Raw genomic sequence first — 9,168 nt, 5'->3', positions numbered from 1 at the left:
TCACTAACAGGGATGTAAACAAACATTTGAGAGAAATAAGCTTTTTGTGCATATGGAACATTTCTGGAATAATTTATATCAGCTCATGAAACATTTGGACCCAAATTTTACATGTTACGTTTATATTTTTGTTCAGTATAGTTTGGTTGTACCAGCACCCCGTTGTTTGACTGGGAGAGACTATAAGGACACAGCTGGCGCTTAAACTGACAAGCCAAAAACTAAAACCGACCCTTACCTTAACCCTAACCTTAACCAAACCCTTAGCCATGACCCTAACCCTTACCCTAACCTAAGAAATTCTGAAATTAAATATTTCTTTGTGACTGTGTTATCTATTGGAAACCCTCCTCTCTTGCCTGTCTTGGTGCCTGCCTCATGATAGAGTGAACACACATTTTCATGGAAAACAAGGCATGTGCTAATAAAAGGAATTACTTAAAAGAAGTTTAGTCATCCTCTAAAACGATCTAGAATAATCCAATCTATAGCTAGCAAACAAAACTATTAACGGTAGCTTTAGAATAGCCTAGCTAGATAGGTAGATAGCTAACATTAGCTAGTTAGGTTGATGCAATCATGCAGCCAGTTAATCCAGTAATGTTTGTTATTATTTAATTTATTCACAAACATTTGTGGTTCAAATTTCACCTTCTTAAAAGTAAAAAACCTACAAATTTCGCCACAGAGCAGTCTGCACAGACAAAATGAACACATTTGTCCAACCATAACAGATGGATGGCTAATGCAGAAAGAGAGAATTGAGGGATTCTAGCACCACCATAACTTTCACAAATACAGTGCATGGTGACATCTAATGATATGAACTGGTAATGCAGGTTTGGTTAGAATAGAGTGCAGTAGGGGCCTCCCAAGTGGCACTGCGGTCTAAGGCACTGCAGGGCTTGAGGTGTCACTACAGATCTGGGTTCGATCTCGGGCTGTGTCGCAGCTGGCCGCGACCGGGAAACCCATGAGGCGATGCACAATTGGCCCAGCGTTGTCCCGGCTAGGGGAGAGTTTGGTCTGCCAGGATGTCCTTGTCCCATTGTGCTCTAGCGGCTCCTGTGGCCGGGCGCATGCACGCTGACACAGTCGCCAGTTGTACGGTGTTTCCTCCGACACATTGGTGCAGCTGGCTTCCAGGTTAAGCGAGCAGTGTGTCAAGAAGCAGTGTGGCTTGGCAGGGTCGTGTTTCGGAGGACGCATGGCCCTCAACCTTCGCCTCTCCCGAGTCAGTACGGGAGTTGCAGCGATGGGACAAGACTGTAAGTACCAATTAGGTTGAAAAAAAAGGTTAAAAAGTGCCCAAAATTATATATATAAAAAATTAGAGTGCAGTAGAATGAGTGACATTCAATAAAATCTACTTCATGAAAAGGAGGATATTATTTTCAAGAAAAATTTTGAAAGTAGTTGATTTAATGATTGAATATATGGATTTTACAGGCAATCCGTTCCTACGGTGAGAACCAGGGAACCAAGCTCTGGTGGGCAGATGGTGCCGAGGACAACAACACAAGGTTAGTGGTTTAATGACTTACATATAAAAAAAAACATTAATACAAAGTCTACTGTGCATAGTGTTAAATGTAACCCTGCCTTATTACAAAGTCTACTGTGTATAGTACTAAATGTAACTCTGCCTTACATAAAGCTTACAGAATGAATAATTGCAGAAGAGCACTGTAATCAGATGAACAAATAATTGGTTGTGATCCACCTTAGGCTATGAGTGTTTCCAATTCACCTGACCCAACAAGAAAACCCCCAGCCCTATAGTCATAGCAAAGATGAAAAGGGAGCTATCTATAATAATAATATTTTGTCATCATAGCCTACGAATAGGACCCAGAGTTTTACCTGACCTAGTTATGAGATCAGGAAAAACTCTGTATGCTCTCATTGAACGATGTAGCCTTGGCATCCGATGGTGGGCGCTAGAGATCTGCACTATTGTCTAGGATTGATGTACCCAGTCAGTAATATACTCGTGTCCCCTGTGGCCTGTCTCATACATAAAGCATCCTCCATTTAGGCTGCAAAAGCATAATTTCCCTCCTTAACAAGCTTATCAACTGTCTTTAAAAAAATCATCCCAAAATAGGTGGTGGAAAATTGTGTACTGTACACCTATTTTTCATGTTTTCTTCCGACTTCTCACCATTAAAACTAGTTAAGGAGGGAAATTATGCATTTGCAGCCTGAATAGAGGATGCTTTATGTACGATCCAGTCCATGGGGGTACACAAGTGTATTACCGGCTGGGCACATCAATACTAGATGATAGTGCACAATTAGAGCTCACTATTGGCTGCTTAGGCTATGAACGATGCATGCCGGCAAGTTCAAAGCTCTTGCCACAGGTTGCAAGCCTCTCTTTATTTGGTTTCTCCCATTTCTGGTGGTTTTCTTTGCTTATTAGGAACGTTAAAAGGATGCTCAGGAACTTTTGTATAATTTCAGCCAGTAGTTTTGAAAGTGGTGCTTATGAGCCAAAACAGCTCCCCGTTTTATGTGTACTACGTCATCCAATTGTGTACTACGTCATCCATTTCGTATATGTAACGTACTGCAATTCATATATGTTACAAATTAAATTCATACAATATGTTATGAATTTGTTGTGCTTAAGATCCTGGACTGCATGTTTAATAATTATGCTAATCATGTCTTTGTTTTGACTTAACAAGCGAAGTAATGTCTGTTGTAATGGAAACTATTCAGTAGCAATGCCTTTCATATGTCATTATCACTGTCTATCGTATGTATGAATGGGTCATGCCAGGTTGGGGCAGGTCCTTTTAGGACGCCCGTGCTCCTCATTCAGGGAGAGAAGTTTGTTGAGGTAACATGCAGGTAGCCTACTCTACATACTGTAGGCCTAGCTCTGCTACCCCCTCAGATATTTATGAGGGTTTTACCCTGTGTTTGAGGCTATTTTGCCTTTGTTCTCGAGTAGCCTAGTCATTATAGTAGACTATTGTTTATGTACTTATAAAAGTACATTTATTGCTAAAGGGATATTTCATCCAAATGACAAAATCACATGTTTGTTTGCTTAGCATTTGTGGCACAAATCCAATTCAAGTCAATGGTACCTACAGTGCATTCAGAAAGTATTCAGACCCCTTGACCCTTTCCACATTTTGTTAAGTTACAGCCTTATTCTAAATTGTATTAAATTACTGTTTTTATTCATCAATCTACACAAAATACCCCATAATGACAAAGCGAAAACAGAAATACCTTATTTACATTAGTATTTCAGACCCGTTGCTAAGAGACTCGAAATTAAGATCAGGTGCATCCTGTTTCCATTGATCATCCTTGAGATGTTTCTACAACTTGATTGGAGTCCACCTGTGGTAAATTAAATTGATTAGACTTGATTTGGAAAGGCACACACCTGTCTATATAAGGTCCCACAGTTGACAGTGCATGTCAGAGCAAAATCCAATCCATGAGATCGAAGGAATTGCCCATAGAGCTCCGAGATAGAATTGTGTCAAGGCACAGATCTGGGGAAGGGTACAAAAACATGTCTGCAGCATTGAAGGTCCCCAAGAACACAGTGGCCTCCATCATTCTTAAATGGAAGAAGTTTGGAACCACCAAGACTCTTTCTAGAGCTGGCCGCCCAGCCAAACTGAGCAATCAGGGGAGAAGGGCCTTGGTCAGAGAGATGACCAAGAACACGATGGTCACTCTGATAGAGAACCTTTCAGAAGGACAAACATCTCTGCAGTGCTCTAACAATCAAGCCTTTATGGTAGAGTGGCCAGACATAAATGACTCAGTAAAAGGCACATGACAGCCCGATGGAGTTTGCCAAAAGGCACCTAAAGGACTCAGATCATGAGAAATAAGATTCTTTGGTCTGATGAAACCAAGATTGAACTCTTTGACCTGAATGCCAAGCATCACGTTTGAAGGAAACCAGGCACCGTTCATCACCTGGCCAATACCACCCTACGGTGAAGCATGGTGATGGCAGCACCATGCTGTGGGGATGTTTTTCAGTGGCAGGGACTGGGAGACTAGTCAGGATCGAGGAAAAGATGAACGGCGCAAAGTACATAGAAATCTTTGATGAAAACCTGCTCCAGAGCACACAGGACCTCAGATGGGAACGAAGGTTCACCTTCCAACAGGACAACGACCCTAAGCACACAGCCAAGACAACGCAGGAGTGGCTTCGGGACAAGACTCTGAATGGCTTTGAGTGGCCCAGCCAGAGCCCGGACTTGAACCTGATCAAACATCTCTTGAGAGACCTGAAAATAGCTGTGTAGCGACGCTCTCCATCCAACCTGACAGAGCTTGAGAGGATCTGCAGAGAAGAATGGGAGACACTCCCCAAATTCAGGTGTGCCAAGCTTGTAGTGTCATACCCAAGAATACTCGAGGCTGTAATCACTGCCAATGGTGCTTCAAGGTGCTTCAACAAAAATGTCTAAAAACCTGTTTTTGATTTGTAATTATGGCGTATTGTGTGTAGATTGATGAGGGGAAAAAACAGTTGAATCCATTTTAGAATAAGGCTGTAAGGTAACAAAATGTGGAAAAAGTAAAGGGGTCTGAATACTTTCCGAATGCACTGTATATTAGCATGTTCGCGCTTCTTGTCCACATCATCCTAAAATATCAAAAAATTGATTGTGTAACTCAAAGTTACTTGTAGATGATCTGGACATGATGTGCAAAAATGCTAATATACGTAATATTGACTTTTTGTTTCACAAAAAGTCAAATGCCACAAATGCTAAAAAGTTAACATTTGATACAGTGGCCAGCTAAACATAACCAAAACATGGATTGCTGTCATACCTTGTCTATAGACTGCTTACAGGGTAAGGAAACCAATATTACATTTTTTGGGGGGGGTGAACTATCCCTTTAAGTATTTTTGTCAGCAACTATTTTTCATAATTTTTGGTCATTTGTAGGCCTATCCATATGACCTATCTGCATATTCGGTAGGTTTGGTATATAGGTTCGGTATATACTATATAACCTAGGTTACATCTCCCTGTTGCTGTTCTACAAATTAACTAGGCTTCCAGTTTCTTAAGGAAACAGATTCTTTGTCAGATTGTCCCTGTCATCTGTGCGTGGTGTTCTTTCCAACTCCACTAAAGCAAAATCGAAGTTGTATACCTATTGTGGTCTTATCTTATTGTTTAGTCTGCAAAGCCATGGTGGCCAGGGTTTGACCTTTTGCTTGCATCCCAAATGGCACCCTAGACTATTTCCTACATAGTGCACTACTTTTGACCAGAGCCCTACCCTGATCGAAAGTAGCTAGTGCACAGGATATAGAGTGCCAATTGGGACGCATCCTTCTACTTTACTAGGGAACAACAAGGAGCTGCTATGACTCATTTTCATAACACAGAATTGAAATCCACTTTTACCGTAGGGAACCAGGGATGAGGTAATGACAGAGTTATAGACCTTCTGATAAACATGTATTTTTATTTATTAAGGATCCCCATTAGCTGATACCAAGGCAGCAGCTACTCTTCCTGGGGTCAAAACAAAATTAAGGCAATTACATTAAAAAAAACATTTTAAAATGTAAAAAATAAAATATTACATCATACACCCACTACTCTACCACTACATATCTACAATACAAAATGTATAATACCACAATACAACAATATTACAACATTACGCTTCGAACACAACGACAGCGTCATTGCGCAAAATAGTACACAGCATCATCTGGATATGTACAGTGGGGAGAACAAGTATTTGATACACTGACAATTTTGCAGGTTTTCCTACTTACAAAGCATGTAGAGGTCTGTAATTTTTATCATAGGTACACTTCAACTGTGAGAGAAGGAATCTAAAACAAAAATCCAGAAAATCACATTGTATGATTTTTAAGTAATTAATTTGCATTTTATTGCATGACATAAGTATTTGATACATCAGAAAAGCAGAACTGAATATTTGGTACAGAAACCTTAGTTTGCAATTACAGAGATCATACGTTTCCTGTAGTTCTTGACCAGGTTTGCACACACTGCAGCAGGGATTTTGGCCCACTCCTCCATACAGACCTTCTCCAGATCCTTCAGGTTTCGGGGCTGTCGCTGGGCAATACGGACTTTCGGCTCCCTCCAAAGATTTTCTATTGGGTTCAGGTCTGGAGACTGGCTAGGCCACTCCAGGACCTTGAGATGCTTCTTACGGAGCCACTCCTTAGTTGCCCTGGCTGTGTGTTTCGGGTCGTTGTCATGCTGGAAGACCCAGCCACGACCCATATTCAATGCTCTTACTGAGGGAAGGAGGTTGTTGGTCAAGATCTCGCGATACATGGCCCCATCCATCCTCCCCTCAATACGGTGCAGTCGTCCTGTCCCCTTTGCAGAAAAGCATCCCCAAAGAATGATGTTTCCACCTCCATGCTTCACGGTTGGGATGGTGTTCTTGGGGTTGTACTCATCCTTCTATTCCTCCAAACACGGCGAGTGGAGTTTAGAGCAAAAAGCTCTATTTTTGTCTCATCAGACCACATGACCTTCTCCCATTCCTCCTCTGGATCATCCAGATGGTCATTGGCAAACTTCAGACGGGCCTGGACATGCGCTGGCTTGAGCAGGGGGACCTTGCGTGCGCTGCAGGATTTTAATCCATGACGGCGTAGTGTGTTACTAATGGTTTTCTTTGAGACTGTGGTCCCAGCTCTCTTCAGGTCATTGACCAGGTCCTGCCGTGTAGTTCTGGGCTGATCCCTCACATTCCTCATGATCATTGATGCCCCACGAGGTGAGATCTTGCATGGAGCCCCAGACCGAGGGTGATTGACCGTCATCTTGAACTTCTTCCATTTTCTAATAATTGTGCCAACAGTTGTTGCCTTCTCACCAAGCTGCTTGGCTATTGTCCTGTAGCCCATCCCAGCCTTGTACAGGTCTACAATTGATCCCTGATGTCCTTACACAGCTCTCTGGTCTTGGCCATTGTGGAGAGGTTGGAGTCTGTTTGATTGAGTGTGTGGACAGGTGTCTTTTATACAGGTAACGAGTTCAAACAGGTGCAGTTAATACAGGTAATGAGTGGAGAACAGGAGGGCTTCTTAAAGAAAAACTAACAGGTCTGTGAGAGCCGGAATTCTTACTGGTTGGTAGGTGATCAAATACTTATGTCATGCAATAAAATGCAAATTAATTACTTAAAAATCATACAATGTGATTTTCTGGATTTTTGTTTTAGATTCCGTCTCTCACAGTTGAAGTGTACCTATGATAAAAATGACAGACCTCTACATGCTTTGTAAGTAGGAAAACCTGCAAAATCGGCAGTGTATCAAATACTTGTTCTCCCCACTGTATGTAACAAAAGTTCAACCTTCACCTTCTGCTACCATTTCTGCCAAGCCGTCTACGCATACTGTTTGACGCATACGTTTGATAAATCGAACGTCTGCACCACACCGAACGCACTGCAACTGCCTCTGCAATGCAATGCAATGCTACAAGGTAAACGCAGCGTTTCATTGGAAATTAATATAATTAGGGTGTAGCAAAATGCAATGACGCTGTCGGTGTTTGAAACGTTACAATGTACATGTAAATCAAATCAAATGAAATTGTACTGGTCACATGCAGTTATTACGGGTGTAAAGAAATTCTTGTGTTTCTAGCTCCAACAATGCAGTAATATCTAACAAGTAATATCTAACAAGTAATATCAAACAATACACACAATACACACAAATCTAAAGTAAAGGAATGGAATTAAGAATATAAAAATATTTGAACGAGCAATGTCGGAATAGAATAGAATAGTAGTAGAATAGAATACAGTATATACATATGAGATGAGTAGTGCAACATTTTTCAACATTATTAAAGCGACTAGTGTTCCAATTATTAAAGTGCCCAGTGATTTCAAGTCTTTGTGTATAGGGCAGCAGCCTCTAAGGTGCTAGTGATGACTATTTAACAGTCTGGTGGCCTTGAGATAGAAGCTGTTCTTCAGTCTCTTGGTCCCAGCTTTGATGCACCTGTACTGACCTCACCTTCTGGATGATAGTGGGGTGAAGAGGCAGTGGCTCGGTGGTTGTTGTCTTGATGATCTTTTTGGACTTTCTGTGACATCGGGTGGTGTAGGTGTCCTGGAGGGCAGGTAGAATGCCCCATACTTGATGTGGAATAGAGATCCATGTAGTCATGGCTCTAGTACTGTGCATTTCCCAAAGTCTGTTCTGGGGACTGGGGACTGTGAAGGGACCCCTGGTGGCATGTCTTGTGGGGTATGTATGGGTGTCTGAACTCTGTGCTAGTCATCTGAACAGACAGCTCGGTGGTTTCAACATGTCAATACCTCTCACAAAGACATGTAGTGATGCAGTCAATCTCTCCTTTACTTTAAACCAGGAGAGATTGACATGCATATTATTAATGTTAGCTCTCCGTGTACAACCATACTGCTCTGGGCCAACTGTATTTTCCTATGTCCCTCTTTGTGGCACTTGACCACATGACTGGGAAGTAGTCCAGGTGTGATAAAACCAGGGCCTGTAGGACCTGCCTTGTTGATAGTGTTGTTAAGAATGCAGAGCAGTGCTTTATTATGGACAGACCTCTCCCCATCTTAGCTACTGTTGTATCAATATGTTTTGACCATGACAGTTTACAATCCAGGGTTACACCAAGCAGTTTATTCTCCTCAACTTGCTACATTTAGTTGAGGTTTAGGGTTTAGGATTTTGTGAAATTGACTCCTACTGAAGCGTGAGTTACCTTATCTTCCGCATTTCTGTTACACGAATCGGGTTTGCCTTCTTCTGTTGTCACAAGAGGGGCTCAATAAGTATATGTCAACATGGGGACACCGGGTCCGAACATTCACCGAACATTCAGCCGGTTATTTTCTTCTACATGACCAGCACGTTTATTGTAACGCCTGCTTATCAACAGTTGATCATCGCAAAGGTACAGTGAGACAACGATCCACTCATGGCATTATAAAACACATGTTCACTTACACATGTTTGCTTATTAGGCTATTCATTCAACTTTTAGAAGAAATAGGGTCGCTATTTTCAGTAGCATAAGCTCTACTTGATTTATGTTGCTTGTACATTTTCAGTAAGACCAACCTTTTGTGAAACAGTCCTTACCAGTGACATTATGAATTGTAATAGTA

Source organism: Salvelinus alpinus, chromosome 34 (genome assembly GCF_045679555.1).
Source record: "Salvelinus alpinus chromosome 34, SLU_Salpinus.1, whole genome shotgun sequence".
Classification (NCBI taxonomy): Eukaryota; Metazoa; Chordata; class Actinopteri; order Salmoniformes; family Salmonidae; genus Salvelinus; species Salvelinus alpinus.
This window is presented reverse-complemented; position numbering follows the sequence as displayed.